Raw genomic sequence first — 22,019 nt, 5'->3', positions numbered from 1 at the left:
TATTTTGTGCACAATTTCCCTGTAATATATTGAGAAATTGTCAGTTTGCAGTATATAGAACTGAATTAAATGTATTGTGCACAACAGGTACATGCTTTTTCAGTGAACCATCTCCCAAAAGAAGCCAGTCTCTGTAGGTCATCATGAAATTTGCAGGCAAATGGATGGAACTATAAAATACCATCCTGAGTGAGATAACCCAGACCCACCCATATATACTCATTTATAGGTGGATATTAACCATAAACTATAGGAAAACCACAACATAATCTACAGAACCAAAGAAGCTAAGTAACAAGGAGGGTCCAAGGGAGGATGCTTGAATCTCACTCAGAAGGGGAAATAAAAGAGACATCTAAAGTAGATGGAGGGAGGAAACTGGATGGGAGAGGGCATGATGGAAGGGAAACAGGATGGGGAAAGAGGGCTGGGAGAAAGAACAGAAACCTGTGGATGGGGGCATATCTGGGATAAGGGAGGCTCCTGGGAGTCTATGGGGAGGCTCTAGCTGAGACTTCTAGAGGCAGAGGATATGGAGCTTAAGTTACCACCACCTGTAATCATGTGGGACCTCCAGTGGAAGGAGGGGGACACCAACCCACCCACCCAAATGCGTCCTACTTACAAGAAGCATAGGGATAAAGATGGAGTAGAGACTGAGAGAATTGCCAACCAGTGAGAACCATTCCATGGGAGAGAACCAACCTCTGACACTATTTATGATATTCTGCAATGCTCACAGACAGGAGCCTAGCATAACTGCCTTCTGAGAGGCCTCATTTGGCAGCTGACGGAAGCAGAGGCAGAGACCCATAGTCAAGTAATAGATGGAGCTCAAGGAGTCTTGTTGAAAAATGGGAGGAAATATTGAGGGAGACAGGGGGGTTAAGGGCACCACAAGAAGACGTAATTTTATTTTTTTAATTCTGTTTTTTAAATTATTGAAATTTCAGCGATGTCAAAAGTAAAATTCTAACCACTGAGCTAATGGATCCTCAAGGGCTGATGGTTGTCTTTGTGTTGAGCTGCAGAGTAAGCAACACCTCCTGAAACCTTCCCTGGAGTGTGCTCTGCCAACTTCACCCTCTTCCAACTCTTCTTTTCACCAAGATGACATTAGGCTGAGTTATTTTCATCAACCTCTTTTTACAAGTTCCATATTCCTTAGGCATTTATTTGGCATCCGAAGGTCACAGTTTGGATAGGAAACACTTATGATGTTGGGGAGTTTGGGACTAAGGCTTTATTCCTTACACTTCCATTATTTACAATGTGATAACAATAACTACAAGTGCTCCCAGCCACAGGCACTAAACACCTAGGAAAGTGAATCATTCTCTTAACTTTTCTCACATTATTTTAAGCTCTATCTCTGTCTCTCTGACTGTCTCTGTCTATCTGTCTCTCTGTCTCTCATGCACATGTGTGTGTACAGCTTCCTGTAGATAATAGACAGGGGTATGTGACCCCTTTGAGCTAGAGATGCCGGTCTATGAGCCACTCAGTATTGATGCTTGGATCCAAATTCTCATACTCTGACAGGGTAGTAAATGTCATTAACTGCTGCATGAGTCACATCTCCAGCCTTCTCACATTATTATTGAATCTGAGGTAAGCAATTCAAATTTCAAGCAAGTTTGCTTTCTTTAAGGACATATCTATTTGCAGATGGATTGTTTGTCATCTCTGAGCTCCAGCTGTACTCAGAGCTTACCTCATGCTGATGCATAAGACCCTGCCATCTTACTGCTGTTCATGGTGACCCTGGGGCATGAGGAAGAAACCTACATCAATACGAAGCTGGGGAAAAGTAAGATTTCATCTCTGTGTGGGAGAAGAAAGCTGATATTTTGTTTACAGTCAGTCTTGAGGAATATATGCTTTCAGATAGATGTTGATTGGAGTGACACCTATTATTTTTCTTTGAGCTAACTACTTCTATGGACCATAGTGGCTGAGGTATGGCCTCCTTGTTACACACAGAGACTCTAGTGTAGTAAGTTGACATCAGATTATTGATAGCACTCATTGGCACAGCTGCACCATGACTATTGGACAAATATGTTCCAGGCAACTTCATATGAAATATGCACCTGCCTGATACTTAGGCACACACACAAACACACACACACTACTAAAAGATAGGTGTGAGAAACCATGCTTGGAAAAAAACTGATTTTAAAATGTGTCTAATTGCACATTTTATGCTTCACAATTCTATCTGCTTTCCCTGAGGTTTGCTGGCACCAGAGACACCAGGTAAGACACTCCCCAAGGGCTTGCTCATCAACCCCCCCCCCTGAAAGCACATCCAATAGAAATAAACAGCACTCCATATCCTGCCCCACAACTCTGCCTGCTTTCCCAGAGGCCATGCAGACACAAGAGACCCCAGGGGCAACATTAGTACCCAAAAACAGAGAGTTCATGCAAGCCACAAAAATTCTAGAGGTGACACGCTAATGGACCTGAAGACACACTGATCATCAGAACCCCAGGCCACTTATGTCAGAAGACTGAGAAGAAAGAGAAACCAAGGGGAAAGCATCCAAGACACCCTTGTAACAAAGATAAACTCAGAAATCAGCACATAAACCTATAATAATTATAAAACACAGATGGCCAGAGGCCAGCTTAAGAACACAGTCATCAAGAATCAGGGCAATACAGCAAAGACAGAGCCCAACTATCCTACTACAAGAAGTCCTGGGTATCCTAACAGAGTTCACACACACACACACACACACACACACACACACACACACACACACACACACACACACACACACACACACAATGACCTTACAACCAATCTTATGAAGATGATAGAAGCCTTTAAAGAGAAAATGAATAAATTCCTTAAAGAAATACAGGAAAATACAATCAAACAGGTGAAAGAAATGAATAAAGCTGTAAAAGACCTGCAAATAAAAATAGAAACCATAAAGAAAACATGAACTGAGAGAATCCTGGAAACAGAAAACATAGGTAAGAGAATAGGAACTACACATGCAAACATTACCAACAGAATAAAAGAGATGGAAGACAGAATCTCAGGTGTAGACAATAGAATAGAAGAAATCAATATATCAGTCAAAGAAAATGTCAAATATAAAAAGTTCTTGACTGAGATCACCCAGTGAATCTGTGACACTGTGAGAAGGCTTAACCTAAGAATCATAAGAGTAGAAGAAGGAAAGGAGTCCCAGTTCAAATGTCTAGAAAATATTTTCAATAAAATCATAGAAGAAAAAAAAATCCTATAAACACACAAGAAGCTTACATAACATCAAATAGATTGGACCAGACAAGAAAATCCTCCAGCCACACATTAATCAAAAGAATAAATGTACAGAACAAAGAAAGAATATTAAAAGCAATAAAGGAAATTGAGCAAGTCATATATAAAGGTAGACCTATCAGAATTACACCTGACTTCTCAACAGAGACTCTAAAAGCCGTAAGAGCCTGGACAGATGCTTTGTAGACCTTAAGAGACCACAGATGCCAGTCCAGAATACTATACCCAGCAAAATTTTCAATCACCATCGAGGAAGAAAACAAGATATTCCATTACAAAATCAAATATAAATATTATCTAACCACAAACCCAGCCCTACAGAAGATACTAGAAGGAAAACAATCCAAGGAGTTTAACTACGCCCAAGAAAACACAGGGAATAAATAATTCTACATCAGCAAAACCAAACAAAGAGAAACACACACACACACACACACACACACACACACACACACACACACACTATCATCACCGACATAAAATAACAGAAATTAACAATCATTAACCATTAATATCTCTCAACATCAATCACTCATTTCCTCAGTAAAGGAAACACACAGGCTAACAGAATGGATGTGGAAATAGAAACCATCATTCTGCTGCATACAAGAAACACCTCAGCCACAAAGATAGACATTACCTCAGGAAAAAGGGCTTAAAATTGTTTACAAATGAACCTAAGAAGTAAGCTGGAGTAGCCATTCTAATAAAATAGACTTTCAACCAAAATTAATCAAAAGAGATGGGGAAGGACACTTCATAATCATTAAAGGAAACATCCACTAATTCTGAACATCTATGCTCCAAATGTAACGGTACCCATATTCATAAAAGAAATATTACTAAAGCTTAAATCACACATCAAGCCCTATATATTAATAGTGGGAGAATTCAACTCCCCACTCTCACCATTGGACAGGTCATCCAGATAGAAACTAACAAAGAAATAAGGAAACCAACAGATGTCATGAATCAAATGGACTTAACAGATACCTATAGAACATTCTACTGACACACAAAAGAATATATCTTCTTCTCGGCACCTCACAAACCTTCTCCCAAATTAATCATATAGTCAGTCATAAAGCAAGCTTCAACAGATACAAGAAAATTGAAATAACTCCTTATATCTTATCAGATATCTGAATTAAAGCTGGACTTCAACAACAACAGAAAGCCTACAAACGCATGGAAACTGAACAACTCTTAACTCAATGACCAATGGCTCTGGGATGAAATAAAGAAAGAAATTAAAGACTTTCTAGAATTCAATGAAAAAGAAGAAACAATATACCTAAACCTATGGGACACAATGAAAGCAGTTGTTAAGAGCAATAAGACAACTAAAGGAGATCAAGGGGATACAAACTAGGAAGGAAGAAATAAAAACATCACTATTCACAGATGATATGATAGTATACACAAGTGACCTCCAAAATTATACCAGAGATCTCCTACACCTGATAAACACATTCAGTAAAGTGGTTGGATACAAAATTAACTAAAAATATCAGTAGCCCTTCTTTACACAAATGATAAACAGGCTGAGAAAGAAATTAGGGAAACAACATCCTTCACAATAACAAAATATATATATATATATATATATATATATAAAATATCTTGGTGTAACTTTAACCAAGCAAGTGAAAAACATGTATGACAAGACTTCAAGTTTTGAAGAAAGAAATTGAAGAAGATGGCAAAATCTTGAATGCACATGGACAGAAAGGTTAACATAAAATGGCCATATTACCAAAAGCAATCTATAGATTCAATGCAATTCTCATAAAACTTCTAACACAGTTCTTGAAAGAACTATTTCAACTCCATATGGAAAAATGACAACTACTGTACCACTTGGAATGGCTCAAACAATGTTGTATAACAAACAAACTTCTGGAAGCATTACCCAGCCATACCATTCCTGGGCATATATCTGAAAGATGCTCTACCATACAATAAGGACATTTGCTCAACTGTGTTCATAGCAGCTTTATCCTTAATAGCCAGAATCTGGGAACAAGCTAGATGTTCCTTAACCGGAGAATGGATAAAGAAACTGTGGTACATTTACACAATTGAATACTTCTCAGCTATTAAAAACAAGGAAAATTTGAAATTTGCAGGCAAGTAGATGGAACTGGAAAAGATCATCCTGAGTGAGGTCACCCAGATCCAGAAAAACACTCATGGTATATACTCACTCATAAGTGGATATTAGCCATAAAATGCAAGATAACCATGCTACAATCCACAGAACCAAAGAAACTGCATAACAAGGAGAGAGCAAGGGGGTCCCCTTGAATCTCACTGAGAAGGGGAAATAGAATAGACACTAGGGGTAGAAGGAGGGAGGAGAATGGGTGGGGGACTGGAGAGGAGAAAGGAAGGATCAAGTGAGGGGAAGGATGGAGGGAAAAAAGAAAAAGAGAGAGGAATCAGTAGGGAGGGGGTTATCTCTGAGATGAGCTAGAAACCTAGGACAGTGGAAACTCCCAGGAATACAGAGGGTAACCGTAGCTAAGACTCCTAGCAATGCCTCCATTGCTGAACCAGCCATCTCCTGTAACCAGGAAACTTCCAGTGGAATTACTGGGATACCAACTCTGCCACAAAACCTTGGTCAGAACTTAGGGGCTATTGTCTCCCATTTATGATCAGGAAGGTTTATCTGTGGAGGCCCCAGTCTCTGTTTTCCCTCTCTTTCCTGGTGGAATGGACAGGAATGAAGAGTGGGTTCTCATTTTTTTTCTAGTGAAAGAATTGCATGTTAATTTCATGTTTGCAGGCAGGGACAACCTGCTAATGTATTCCTGCCTGTGAACAAAATAAATCTCTCAGTATATATCATTAATAAAGACATATGAAACCTTCATATTATGTCAAATTATTAGAATTAAGGAGCTTGCGAGAGGGCGGGCAAGCCAATAAAGTTGAATATGCGAAGCGATCATTAGCACTTGGTGTGATAATTGAAATTTGCTTTGCAGTAATTTCATTAAAAATTCATAACAGGTCTAGCCTTTCTCTTCTTTCCTGTGTTGGGGAGGGGCTGAGCACCGTGGGTGAGGCTGCTCAGGACACAAACTTGCTGTACTGCAGGGCTGCAAGGAGCTTATTGGATGCCAAGCTTCAGTCATTTACTTAGAAGCACCCTCTGTCTCTTACATTATGTTTAAATCTCTTGAAAACATTTTGTATTATTGCTAGTTTCACAGTCCCTGACTATTGCTTTTGTCACTGTTAAGCCCTTAGCAATTATTCCAGATAGATCAATGTTTTAAACTATTTTATGTCTTAGAAAATACCCTCTATATCATATTAAATTATTTTTAAAAGTTACATATGGGCTGTTAACAAGTCTCTTGTGGTTTTTTTTTTTTCATCAAAAGCCTGTGAGAACTTACGGTAAACAATGACAAGAGACACTGGCTGGCTGTCCATCTGCCTCTCTTCTATGCTGGACAAAAGTCAATGATGTCAACTATGGTCATAAATATGCCAATTTGATCATTTTAAACCAATTAACTTTCTGTACATACACAAGAAAATTGAGTCTGTGAGAGCTCTGCTGTACACAGAAACCAGTGTGCATGCCCTGATGCAGAAGGCTCAGAGGTACATGCTTTAGGAAAGATGTTTCGTTTTGTCTCACGACCATCATCAATTCGTGTGTTTGTTCTCTGAAGCTTTGGGTGTTGAGTCTACAAACGCAGTTGTGGTTCCAATATTTCAAAACTCCCAGGACTGTTCCAGTGTTAGGAGGGCTCTGTCTAATTTAAAATGCATTTTTGCTGAATATATTATCCTTTAAAAATAAGTCCTTTGTGTTTTAGGGACAACTTGAGCATGTGTTTTTAATCCATTTAAAGTGAGCTGGCGACAGTGTTTATTTACAGGAGCTCAAAGAAGGAAGCCCTGAGCATTTGATTTTCCAGCCATCTGAAGCTTTTATCTGCAGAAAAGACATCTCCATTTGTAAAAGGCAAACCCACTAGTCTCACTCATGATTGAGCTTTTAATAAACCTTTATTTTAAAATATTTTGGTATCGTCAAAAGAAATTAAAACTTCATGGCCATTCTCATATTAAAGCTTCAAAATATAAATATTAGTTCCCATGGTGTGTACATTGATCTTTTCAGATTGATGAGACATGCTTTAGAAGGACTTCATGCTCACTGTCACAGAGATGGAATTGAACTCTTAAAAACTTCTAAATAGGACTCAAAATGGACAAGTCAGCACGTGACAGTTTGATGCTATGTGTAGATAGAAGAATTTACACCCAAGATAATCCTATTCAGCAAAGGATGATTAGTAATTGATTTGGCCTCAAATTAAAGTATACCATCTTGCTTCTAGGTATAATATATATAAGCAAAGGGTTTTCATTGAATAGTGGATATTTAAGTGGATAGCGAATAAAAGATGAAGAATTTAAACATTACATTTGATATGTATCTGCACAGAACTCTCCACATAGAAAGTATAAGTCTGTTGACAAAAGGAAATGTGCAGTAGTAATTAACCAAGAATTTTATATAAATTCCTTACCTTATTTATATGGGTTATTTTAAATTTTAGTCTGTAAAATCTAGGGAATGTATAGAGTCCTATTGGGAAAGAAGTATTTAAGGTCTACCTCCTTCAAAGTCATCGTGAGCTGGAAGAAAACCAAATTAGACTCCAAACACAGCCCTGAGTGGGATTTTACAGGGCCTTAACAACGGCTAAATATACAGCATGGTGTGGGCTGGTTCTTGGTATCCACATTTGTTTGTTTATTCACTTCATGAAGCGAAGTCATGCACCCGGGATGCACTTTCTTCATCTGCTCTTGGCTTCCGTGGCTTTCTCTAAGGAGATCCATGCATCTCCTCTCTAATCAGCCAGGCGTAGGCGGGGCCTCCTGAGCAAGTGTGGCCATCCTGCTGCCCACTCAGTCTTCCTGGAGTTGAAGGCTACAGCTCTTCTCTCAAGGCTGCTGAGGGACTGTAACCTGGCTAAGGTGGGTTCCAGTCATTGGGCTACGCTTGCCATGTCCATTAAGCATTCCATGTCATCTGCCCTGGTCCATTTATGTCATTCTCCTCCTCTTCCTCCCCTTCCTCTTCCTCTCCCTCCTCCTCTTTCTCTGCACCCCCCCTCATCTGATCTAACCATTCACTGAATTTTTTCTGCACTTCTTTCAAACACGTACTTCTATTTACTCCCTTGCTTTCTGTCTGCTGAAGCCATCTGCCTGAATAGCCAGAACAGCTCTAATTCTCAGTCCACTCACAGCAAATGTGACTCTTCCTGTAAAACCAGGCTATGCTCCTTGCCTTCCTATCTTGGAGCATGACAATGAGCCAATGAAGTCAATTCATCCTGATGTCTCTTAGCTTCTGCCAAACAGGCTCTCAGTACTTTGGTCCTGCCTTTTCTGCCTCTTGGAATATACATGTCCATTCCAGGCCTATAGCCTTCCTCCAGGTTGGCACACAACCCTAAAGTTAATTTCCTGTGTGTGACACTTAAATACTTCCAGGTCTTTAGTGTGTGTGTGTGTGTGTGTGTGTGTGTGTGTGTGTGTGTGTGTGTGTGTGTGCATGCGCGCGCCTGCACACATGCGCACATACACACACGCATGAGCATGCTCTGGACAGAAGCCAGTGGTCAACATCAGGCGTCTTCCTCAGTCACTCTTTGCTTTATTTTGTAACACAGGTTTTGTCACTGAAGCTGGGGCAATAGCCATCCTCTTGTCTCCACATTCCCAGTGCTGAGAAGATGTGCATGTTACAGAAGAAGAAGTGGAAAAAGATCAGGGGTTGAAGCCACTTCCACTTGCTGTGTGGCAATTGCTTTTCCAACCAAATCCTGCCTGTTGCTTTTCTCTGTTTTCTTGCTGCCATAGATGATGACTCTCATTTTCTTTGCCTAATTTTCATACCATTTCAATCACAGGCCACGTCCCCTGGAGTCCTTGATGGCTAGCCCAGATTCAGTGCACAAAACACATGCTCCTGGGCCTGGCTTCTGTTCATTTTTCCTTTCAAACTCTTGCCATGTCAGCCCAGATGACTGTCCTACTCAGTGCGCTCAGAGGGGGAACTGTCAGGATTAAAGCCACTCTAGCCTGAAGGCAAACCATGTCTGTTCTCTATAAATAAGTACTTGTCTACAAAATGCAAAACACTTCATAAATTTTTTCACTGAATGTACTGTTATTAGATAGTGAATTAATTTTATAAAATTGAATGGTTGTTTTAATCTGCTGACAATGTGTTCTAAGTAAAAGTACATGTTTGTGGCATTTAACACCACTCTCGTGTTTTACAATAGCTTTGAAAATACTTTTCAAAAATAATTCCTGTTTTTCAGGAGCATTCCAATATTTTTCTCCATATCACATTTCTTTTTCCTTTCTTTAGTTCAGCAACTGGTTTCTTATCTTAGTCCTAAGGGTCACTGGGCCAGTGGTTGGTTCAGGCATGCTCTAAAGTTCTTAGATCCTAAGTGACTTCCACAGAAGTACTGATTTGTGAAAGGTTTTAAATAACATGCAATGTTGCAAGCACACAAACAGTGCATGTGGCTAGGTAATATCGCCAGCATCAAACACCTCAGCATTACAGGGGCAGCCGGTAAGCCATGGGAGCGACTGTGGACCCAGGTGGTTACAAAGATAGGACATGGAGTTATGGAGTTATGTAGACCTAACATTTTGTGTGTGTGTGTGTGTGTGTGTGTGTGTCCACATGTGCAGGTGTGGAACATGCAAATGGAGGTAAGTCTTATCAGATATAGCTTTCCTTTATTCTCTCAGGCGCGATCTTGTTTTCAAACTGTGCTCTCTCATCAGACCTGGAGCTCAAGGGTAGACTAAGCAGACTGGACTGAAAAACCTCCGAGGTCTGCCTGTATTTCCCTTCCTCAGAACTACCCCACACTCCTGTGCCCAGCTTCTTCAACTAGGTCCTGAGACTCAAACCCTTGTTCTTGAGAAAGAGCTGTCAGAGTTACCTCTCTAGCCCCTTCAGTGAGTTTCTTAATAGCTCTAAGTCAGATTATGAGCAATAAAGCTTGCTCTGAGAGAGGCTTGTGGGAACAATGAAGTGGTCAGAAACCAAATAGATTGACCAGCCTCGCTCTAAGAATAGTAAGGAAACAAATTCGGTAGGCTGAGGATATCATATCCCTATAACTGATGGCATTCGCTACTACAACATGAGTCCATCAAAATGGCAGACAAGAGGCCACACCACCCTACAGGGAAGACACAGAAGGACAGCTACCCATTGCCATGTGTTTAACCCTGATGCGACCACACTTCTACAGACTTCAACATGACTGATAAGGAGAGAGAGAGAGAGAGAGAAATGTTGTGGTAATATGTTTTTGTTTTAAACCAAGGTATGGGATACGGGTTGCTTCAGCTTGTCCGTAGTAGCTGACTACGAGTTGCCTCATGCTGCTACTGCTGGTGGTGGCTATTGTTTCAGTTTGTTGTTTGCAGTTTGTGAGAAGAAGAAATTGAATGTCCTGACAGTAAAGATCAAACTTGCCGAAGGAACTCGACACCCCTAATCATCAGGAAACAGTCTAAGAATAACAATGCCTCCTATTCCCTCTTTCCTTCTTTCTCTCCTTCCAAGGGTTGGGGAGTTGGAAAGGTGGCATAAGGGTAGAGAAGGGTGGAAGAGAAAAAGGCACCCACACTCACAGCAATAGCTGCAAAGCCTAAGATGCTGCAGGCAACAGTTATTCTTCCCAAATGTACACACCTACACAACAGTTTATTTTTCATGCTGAATGGCTCACAGGTTATGTATTCCTTCCTTGTGTTTGTATTGTGGAGGACATGCTCCAAGTCTTGATCACAGGAAATGCTGCCAAGTATATCTTGCTGTTATGCCTGCTCCCAGGAACCCCACTCATGCAACAGGCACTGTGTCAACTGCACCAGTCAGGAAATACTCCTTTTGGAAGCTTAAATATTTTGTTCAGAATTCCTCTTAAAATATTTATCTACTAAAACCCACCTAATACAAACTATTTCTTATATATTTCCACAGTATACTTTGTAGGTAGAATTATTGATTAAAGAGCATGGAGATGTATCAATTTTTTTGATGCATTGCTCAACGGATTTAATGGAATATTGAGCCAATTTCCACAAAGGCTACTTATTACTGAGAGATCTTGTTGGCAAATCCTCTTCAGTCATGTGGACCTGATATTTTGAAAGGTATCTTGTTATTATTTTATTATGGAATATTTTGTAATTATGAGTCATATTTTCATTTATCTTTTGGAGACTTTGCATTAATTTTATTTTTCTCATTTTACTCCCAAACATTTGTGATGATAACTGCGAAGGGCAGCAGAGGGTTTTAAGTCGACTGTGATTCTCATGGACTTTTCCCAACAGGAGGTGCTTTACCTGTGATTTTTGTGACTTCTGGTGTGAGTTTTCCTTATACCTGTCCCTTTCTGTTCATGTTACAAGGTTCTCTATCCAATGAGAAACTGGTGGTAAATGTCGGTCACTATCATCTGAAGCTTCAGGGCAGCCTCTCCTTAAAGATGGGAAGTTGAGGTATAGATTGAATGAGAGACAGACGGGAAGGACATGTGCTGCTGCTCCTGAAGACAAGCACACACTTGTCATGCATGCAATCAGCATGCTTCACACGTTGCAGGTTCTGCTGCCATCCATGGGTCTCACTGCTATATGAAAGGCTGAGTCCTGCCATACTTGCAGCTTGCAACTTTGCAAGTCACCCAGCCTGTCACCAGCTAGTGATTGCACAAGTGAACATACAAGCTGTAGAGTCCATTTGTAGCCACAGCAATGGACTCTCCATATGCCCAGGGTGACATCTGGACCCCAACACCCTCTATTCTGCAGTAAGTCAGTTCTAGGGTTGGGTGGATTCTGAAAGGGAAGGTTTGGGATAGTTCATGTGACTTGAGTCTTCTGAATGCATGTCAGCTTTTTCTAGTGGATCAGTCACACTCTGCAGAGTGACAGTTGAGTACATGGGACAGGAGTCTACTGTGAATGTGCTAATCCAGATTTGTTGGGCTAGATGAATGCCCCATGTCTCCCTCTTGTGTTTCCATTGATCTAATGAAGACACAGCTTGAGGGTCACAGAGCCAGAACACCGGCTCAGCTCACAGTGTCTCTATCTCTTATCCCAACAAGCAATGAAGTTAAATGTCAGAGAGGACCTTGAGAGGTCTCAGTCCTCCCCAGGTCAGGGCTGGGGACAGTTGTAGATCCTACCTCACAGCAACGCCACTGTCCCTTTCTTAATAGTACCTAGGATTCTCTGCAAGCATGGAGCCAGGGCCTAGTTTACAGACCACAGAGGGCAAACCACAGATCCCAGAGGCAGCTTGCAGGAGAAAGATGCTGTCTGGGCTCTCAAAGGATGTACAAGGTAACTTCTTCCTAACAGCACCCTGCGCATGCCTGGGTGCTGCATGTGGAAATGGTATCTCATGGCTGTTAAGTTGTCAATGGGAAGAACAGAATTCTAGAATAATTGCACATTTCTGTAGCTTTGATATTCTGAACTGAACACTTAGCTGAAGGAACGAGTGCTCCTTGCCTCCTACACACTGGCCATGTGCTCGCTGAGGAGTCTTGTTAAATCTGGATGTGAAACATCCCCAAGAGCTTCATGTGTTTGAACACCTGGTCCAGCTGATGGCACTGTTCAGTGTGGAACATTGGAGAGGTGAGACCCAGCTGGTGAAGTGGGGGCATTGTAGGCATGTACCTAACTTCCTGGCCTCTCTCTGCTTCCTGCTCTGTTGAGATATGTGGAGGTAAAGAGTCCCAGCTATCTATGTCCTGCATCTGCTATAAACCACTTGCTGGCATGTTTCCCTGACGTAACAGGCTATTTCCCCTCAAACTGTGATCCCCAAAAGAATTCCTTCCTGCTTTAAGTTGCTTTGTCAGATACATGGTCACTAATGGGGCCTGGGGTCAGAGTTAGGAGGGAGGATGGCATGGGGAAGGGATACTGTTTCTGGGAGGTATGTGCAAATGGTCAGGGTCATGTAGGATCTTTCCTCTCAGGCCAATTACATCTGTCAGGCTGCAGAGCCTGAAACAGGCAGCCCAAACCATAGAAGGGGAAATGAAGGCTTATTCTTATTTCCAGTTCTTCCTGGGACACAGACTATAGATTGGGGCAAAGCCAAGAAGAGGCCAGGGATACTACTGTTTAAAGTAAGAATGAGGGTAGTAACTGCTGGCAGCACAGCCATAAATAGAGTGTATTTATTCTCACATTAGGACAGTATTAATAGCTATAGTTTATGCGGGTGAATAAACATACCAAGGCTGTCAGTTCTTCATCAGAAACTCACTATTTAAATGCAAATTGCTGCTACTCTTTGCAAGTAGCCTGAGAATGAATAACGGCTGTCATAAGAAAGCATGGCTCTCCCTTACACACTTTTAAATTTGCTGCGGTCCTGGTATGTGTATAATTTGTGTTCTCCTCGCACACTTCTTTTGTGGTTTCTGTTTTTCGGTATCTGCTCTCCTATGCAATGGGTTAATTGGATGTTAACTCATTTTGGATCCCTTGAGTCCTAAAGGTGCTAGTAGGATGCACTGGACAAAAAAAAACTAGGTTCACAACAATTTGGGTGGTGGGGAAACATGAACACATAATTCCTGCTGGCATTTCACAGGTCATGAGCTGCTGGTCAGTAGGAGCGATTCACTCTGTATTTCAGTTCAGCGTCAGGACACTCATGTTTGGAAGGTAGCCCCTATCTCTCCCTAGTGGTAAGGCATGAACACATTGGAACACATCAGGATAAGAGCTACCAGAGAACTATCACTTATTCACATATACATACATACATACTATGTACCTGCACCCATCCATTCATTCATACATGCATATATACATTAATGCACCCATCTATTCATCCATCCATGCATCCATTAATGCACAAATACAAAGGAATCTTACAATAAGATTTACTTAAAGCCACTCAGCAAGATTGTTGCCTTACTCATGGCAGAAATAAACAACCCAGAAGAAACAGCTGCATTGACTGGTGACAAGTTTTATGACCATTCAGCTGAAAACAACAGTACTAGATCTGTCTAATCGAAGATTTTTCTCTCATGGAGTGCTCAGAGCCAAAGCCACAGCCATGGCATGATGTTCAGGTGTGCTGTGATGCACCAATGTCCCTTCCTTCTTTGTCCAGCAACACTCTTCTGGAGGTGATAAGCTTGCCATCAGGGGCAAGGCCTTGGTGATCGGGGTGCATGTTAGATATTTCTTTAAATCACGCACTACAGGTTTAGCTTTGTCTTCAGGATACTCTCACCTGATTCTAGAAGGTCATTGTCCCCCAAGCACCCTCTCCCAAGAGTAGCATCACATGATCCTGATGCTCAGAGTGAAAATGATAACAGAATTGTGAGAGTTGAAGACTAGAACTGTCTCAATTGACATCAGCTTGACCTCCACTAGATCATGCTCTGCCAAACATGTCTTCTCAGATGACCCAGGCATTTGAGAAGAAGGAGGCTGGGATGCAAAGGTCTGGGCTGTTGTCTTTGCATCTCTTCCTTGCAGCCCCTGGGAGAATGGGACAAAAATAATCAGTATGGGGTGAGGAACCTGAGGCTGAGGTTAGAGGCTTGGTCACTGAGGGCACATGCATCTGTTAGAAATACATCAACGTTGATTTAAAAGGGAACTTAACACCATTACCAAAATTGGTAAATACACCATTGTTTTAAGAAAGCAGAAAAACACAACCCATTAGAAGTGTTAATTCAGTTAAACCTGATGGTGGGCAAAAACAGATACAGGCGAGTAAAACAAATCATTGGGTGGCACCTGTCTTTTTTTCCCCTTGGCCTCAGCTCCAGTCACCAACAGAAATGGCAGATCATTGCCTCATAATATTGAAAAGTGTAACTTTCACTTCCTCTACATCTTTTTAAGCTCCTTAAAAGAGAGCAGGTTTTTAATGCTGGTATTTTGTAAATATCAATCAGCTTCAATGCTACAAATGAGGATGTAGTGGAATGCGAGAGTCTATCGCCTGCCAATTACCAATCAGAACAGAGGAGAAGGGTTTTCAGAGTGGGTCGAGATGTCCAAAAGTATGAGGGGATGGAATGGAGGAGTCTCTGCAACTGCTCAGCCTGAAGATTTGTGCCTTGAGCAGAGCTTGAGGGCAGGAGGTCGCCACATACTATACCTCCCTTGCTGAGCAGCTTGCGATCCAGGGACACACATGCACATGATGAAAATGAACAACATGCATCGGACGATGAAGGTCAGTGTCTAGCTGGACTCGCAGCATAGGCAGAAGGGCAGTGTTGTACTTTCTCATTTTTTAAAGAACTCTCATTTTGTGTACATGATGAGGTTCATATCTGTTCAGGCTAAAAGCAGGTGGTATGCCTCAAGGCTCCCAGGGATATACCATGCTCAGGTTTGCACTTCGTGGGTGTACACTCGACAGTTAGCCACTGATTGTTCTGGCCTTGTGGGAGCCAGTGGACCAGGTGAGCCAGCGATCATACATCTACTGTTCGGCTTCTTTTGGTCACCCTGTCAACTAAGCTCAGCTCATGGGGATGAGTTGCTTTTCCTCAGACCTCACCTCTTTCATCTATCTACAAGGAAAGCTGAGGTGAAACTGCGGATGTTTCACCTTGGGTTCCCAGAGGAAGGTGGGACACACGGTCAGGCTCCTGGCCACTGTGGAAGCCATGCTGCACATCTCCTCTTAGGGATCTGGAAGGCTTTGGGTGATGTGGAAGTCACACAGGATCTTGACTTATCTTTCCATCTGTTCTGTTTGAGTTTTCTTTACTTTGTGTTGTTCTATCATGACACTTTATCCTTTCTCGTTTCCTCTTTTTTTCTCCCATCCAATAGGTTGTCTTCTTATTTGATTGATTGTCTTTGCTCTGTACAAGCTTTTCAGTTTAATGTAATATAATCTTCCAATTTTTTGTTTATTTTTGAAATTGTAGCTTAATTACAGCGTTTCTCCCTTCCCTTTTCCTCCATCCAAACCCGTACACCCCTCCCGACTCTCCTTCCAATCTATGGCTTCTTTTTATTGTCAATTGTTATCACATATATATGTGTTCCTGAATATGCATATATATCCCCATATATAACCTGCTAAGCCCTATAATTTTACTTATATGTAAGTTTTCAGGACTGACCATTTGGCACTGAAAATCCAAGTGATGTGCTCTCCCTTCTCTTCCCTGAGGAGGGCCCCTGCTCTTGCTTCCAGCTTTACCCAGGTGACTCTGGATATCTGTGTAGGACTGAGGACTCATGGGCTTTTTCCTGTGTGGTTTGACTTGCTCAGTGGAAGTCTTTGTTCAGCACACTTTTGAGTGGTCATGTCGGTGAGACTTTGCAGGTGTTGCTTATGAGGGTAGTCGGCGACACCATCTCACAGCAGCAAAATTCCTGGGCCTCGGACTCTTAACACCTTTCCCACCATTCTTCTGCAATGTTCCCTGAGCTATAATATAGGGGTAATTTATAATGCATCTATTGGGATACATCTGTCTCTATCTCTCTGTCTGTCTCTGTCTCTGTTTCTCTGTCTCTGTCTCTTCAACACAACCAAGGATAACAGAGCAGAGGAACACTAAAAGATTTTCCTAACTTTCTCAAGGCAGACCCTGAATGCAAAGGCCTGGGTAAAAATGTCACTCTTAGACTCAAGGCATCTCAGAAACTGAGCAGTGTCATCTCCAGATAGTCAAGGACTGGTGACAAGGTACCCTTTTACAGATTCTGTAGTAAAGAGGTCACAGGACAAGCTCTTATTTGGCTTGTAGGCCTTGCTGAGACTTCAGAGCTAAAGACATCTCAAACAAACTCCCAAAGGCCTTTCACTCGAGGCCCCTTCCTTCTTCTGTACTCAGTGTGGCGTTGTTGATATGTATATGATCTGTTTTTTAAAAATTAGCTTCTCGGGAAAGAACATCCCTCCCTTCTTACATGGTAGGCCACAGGATCAGTCTTAGCTATTGGAGCAAGAAGGAAGCAAAGAAGTCGTGTGAGTTAACACTAGAAGTGAGCCTCATCCACAGGGTTCCTACGGAGTCTGCAGTCCCATCAGTTGCTCATGCAAGCTGATGTCACAAAAGGGGAAACATGAGCTTCCTGTTTCCATTGTAGTGCTAGAAAGGCGGCAGCAGCAGCGGCAGCAACAACAAACTGATGGATGATGGCCTTCCAAATGTCTGCGTACTGTGATTCCACTCAGGTGCTAATGGGACTACAGAACCCGAAGATGTATGCTTGGCCAGTGTGTCTTAAGTTACTATTCTCTGAAATGAACCATCTAGCAGAAGCATTCATGATAAATAATTGTTCTTCAGTTCTGTTTCACAGTCTCTCTAACTGAATATGAAAATCTTCTGGTGGCCAGAGTCCCTGAGGTTTTGAGTCACTGAGGTTTTGAACCACAATAGTGTCACCCACCTGATCCCTGTGAGCTCATGGCAGACTCTGGGAAAATCTTAGCACTCACAGCAGCATGCAGATTCCTTCCCTGGCATCTCCTGAGCTCTTCTGTACCTGGTGTTTTATAAGCTCTAATTCATGCTTGCTCACTGGTGAGAATCCATTGCTGCTTTTCTGTAGATTATCAAACAGAAAGATGAAGATACTTAAAGCTTTCAGCAAGACCATCCCCTCTCAGCAAAGACTGTGAATATGGAGAAAAAAAAACCCTCCAGCTCCTTTGAATAAACTCTCAAGAGAGAAAGGAGAAAGTCTCCAAATATATCTTATAGCTTAATAGAAACTCAACATTTTTTTCTAGTTCAGATATCAAGCTACTTCAGTCACAAAAGCACTAGAAACTTCCAGAGGAATGATACCCTGTAGATTCCTCACTGTACAGGAAGAGACAGAAACTCCTCAGTGTTGCAAGCCAACTGAGAACAAAAAGGAGCCTGGTTCCAGAATGTGACCAGCAAGTAATCAATGGCCACTTGCCCTCAGCCCTTAGCTGTCCACACAACCTTGCCTAAGAAGCCATTAGCCCATCTACCCACCCACTCATGGGAATCCCATGAGCTCTGTCAAGTATATGTTAGAACCTGGCTGTCCCTGGCCACCTGTGTCCAGTAACAGTTCATCCACCCTTGAGAAACTCCAGTGATGATGCCCAGAGCTAGCTGGGATAATAAGACAATGTTTCCCCTGGGTGCACTGCAAAGGTGAGACGGTTGGATAGGAACCACAGGTCTGTTACCCTTTTCTCCATCTGAATGATGTCGGCAGAGACTTTGTAGCATCAGATTCACTTCAGGGCACCATGAAGCTCCCAGGCCATGTTGGGATGCTGGGTCATGTGTGAGCATGCTGTACAGGTCACATGCTTCATCATTTTCCCTCCTCCTTGGATAACTTCCATGTTATAATGTGATGTCAAGGTTCTTCCACAGAACAGCCATCCTGGCTCTGTGGTAATACAGTTCCTACTCCCCACAGCTGGTCCTAGTGCAAGTAGCCTCATAAACAAGACACCAGTGCAGGTTCCTTTGGAGCTTGTGTCCCAGGGTCCCTTTCTAGGAGCAAAGCGCATTCCTCAGGATGGATGCTGCAACATCTGGCACATTGGATACAACCAAGTCCTGATGACACCCCAGGGATGGAACTCTGAGCAAGATCTGGGTAGAATTAAAAAAAATCAACGAAACTATGCAAAATTACAGCAATCAGACACTGGTGAGGAAGAAGGGGCCATGCTGAACAGAAACCACTTAAACGCCACACGACTGCACAATAAAAATCTGCACAACTGTTTCTGTTTAAAACTAATAAAGGTAAACACAGGACGCCTATCCCCTCCTATCAAATTCATTACTTTGAGCGACAAAAATGACAAAATGATTAGCAGTTAATAAGGCCTTGGCTTAGAAGATTGACTGACATCACATCCCTCATTTAATTTCCGTTTCTCTGAGCTTTTTCCCCTCTTCCTTCCAGCACGGAGGGAATTAACATTATCACATCAAAGGCTTGCCTTTAAATGGGGAGAAAAATCGTTTAAAAGGACACAGGCTGTGATTATTCAAACTAGGATATTTGCACCTCATATGTATAAACCATATCATGGTACAACTTCATTTCACTCAAATTGCTGTCAGTCACTAATAGAAGAAATTTGCTCGCATTTTATCAGCGCCATTGTGAGGCGTCGGGTGGGGGAGGGGAGTTAAATGTGAGATCTGATAAGAAGCCTATGAACACAGAGCCTGGTCACGTGATGAGATGCAGGCTGCTTCCCAAAGGAAGAAGCAATATGCAAATCTCTCTCCTCCCTCCCTTTTCCTTGACTTCTTTCTGTTCTTTGTTTTTGCTCCAGTTCCCATCTTCTTCTGAAACACTGGACACCTAGAGAGATGAGTGGCCACCCTGGGCTAGGATGTAATTATAAGGACTTAGAGGAGTCCCGGGTTTCTGTCCTGCTGTTAGGGAGCGGCTTCTGGGAATCCCTAGGGAGGTATAGAATGGAGCATTCCCTTGACTTGCCAATAAAACATTATCCTTGTAGGAAGGGATGCTTGGCTTGTTCTAGAACATGGAGTGGCAGGTCATGACTTAAGGTTGTTTAGGCTTTATTTGAACCCAAGTCTACCCTGTCTCAGGAAGGGACCAGAGGACAGGACCATGCTGCTGTGGCCATGGTAATTTCCAATTTTCATAGGTTACTTGTTGGTCATTTTCTTTAAAACAACCCATTTCATAGGGAGGTCAGCCAAGGCACAGAGAAGATTTTAACAATGTCCTATTAGTGTTTTATTTCCTTATGTTTTGAGCACTGGAAGGCAAATGATGCTCAGGCTGACTTAGCACCTGAGAAAGTTTGTCTCTTCTCTTGGAGTGCTGGACCACTGAGTGGAATTGACAGGGTCACAGGCCTTGACCCAAGCACAGCCAATGACAGAACTCAGGCTAGCTTTGACAGCTGGCATACAGCCCCCTCTAACTGCAGTTATGGTCCAGCTTCCTGGACAAAGAGTTGGCCTCTCAGATGTTTAATCTAACTTTTTTTTTTTTTAAATGAGAAAGGCGTGACTTGACTGCAGGCAGAGAAAGTGCCCCTTAAGAAGGAAGCTGCTCCCATACGGGAGTGAAACATCACTCAGGAAAGTCAGCAGAGCCTAGCTTGGTTACCAAGGATCCAGGTGGATTGAATCAAGTCAGTCCCCAGGGAGGACAGAAGGCAAACAATAAAATAATATCAGAACAGAGTGGCCCATGTCAACAAGCTTGAAGACAAGCCTTGTTAATTCAGGAAACTGCAGAGTTAAATTAGCCCAGGCCCTGTTGAAAAGCAGAGGTACATATTGTCCCAGTGAGATAAATTTCCCCTGCCTGCCCTGATACACTGGCCAGTGACAGGTTACCACTGAGAGTAGTTCATTAAAATGTCCAACTCATGGGGAATTTTAAAAATTTATAAGGCTGCCTCTCAATGGTGGGTCAAGTGCAATGGGCAAGGGAAAGCTGTGTGATAGCTCAAGGGATTATTCATGGATTAGTAATTCAACAAGTTTTAAAGTTAAAGTAGCTATATCTTCACAGTTAAAAATTTAAATCTGAAGAACAGATCAAAATCTCTCCTCCCCTTGTCTGGTGCAGCTCTCACTATGAGACAAACAGTGCCCTGAGTGAGGCCACAGCAGCACTTGAAACTGCATTCACGTAACACCAAGCACGCAAGGAGATACATCACAGCCAGTATGGCTGACCAACTGCTGGTTGCTTCTGGAGACTCAAGAAGATAGACATGTGGCTTGGTGACATTCTGAGGTAATGACTGCTTTCTCCTTCCTTTTTATGATTAGTTAATGTTGTCTGAGCCCCAGTCAACATGACCTTTCTATGACACTTGTATTCTCTGGAGTAGGAAATCCATCCCTGTGTACACATTCCACACCCTTCCCCAGGATACATAGTAGCCACGCTGGCCCAGTGACCAAACCACTGCTCAATTTCTGGTTTCACAGGAACATTCTTGAACCTGCAGAAGTCACACATCTACCTGGAATGGCTCGCCTTCCTCTGGAATCTTGTCATGGTGGTGCAGTGCCATACAGAGCCTCCATGGGTCCCATTAGAAAACCAAAGAGGTAGTGAAGGAAAGAGAGGCTAGGGCATCCACTTGACCTCTACAGCCTTGTTGGAGCCAATGGCTGCATGATGCATGATGGATGACCTTTATCCTGTGCCAGTCACATCTAGGGATATTACCAACAACATTTCTTATAACAACCTGTTATTTTGTTTGTTTGTTTGTTTGTTTGTTTTTTCTTCTAGACACGGTTTCTCTATGTAGCCTTGGCTGTCCTGGACTAACTTTATAGACCAGGCTGGCCTCGAACTCACAGTGATTCGCCTGCCTCTGCCTCCCGAGTGTTGGGATTAAAGACATGAGCCACCACCTCCCAGCTTATAATAACTTTTTAAACATAAAATCCAATCATCATTAGTTACCAAGCAGAATCTCAAACAAATTCTAGTTTATTTGGTGTTTTGCTACTCTGGGGATCAAACCCAGGGCCTTATGCACCCTGGGCAAGAGCTCAGTCACTAAGCTATAGCCTCTGCTCTAGCCATTGTCCCAACACACAGATTCTGACTCAAGATTGGCTTTCTTCCATGCAGTCTGACT

Source organism: Acomys russatus, chromosome 9, assembly GCF_903995435.1.
Source record: "Acomys russatus chromosome 9, mAcoRus1.1, whole genome shotgun sequence".
NCBI classification, from domain to species: Eukaryota; Metazoa; Chordata; class Mammalia; order Rodentia; family Muridae; genus Acomys; species Acomys russatus.
Note: the sequence above shows the minus strand (reverse complement) of the source record.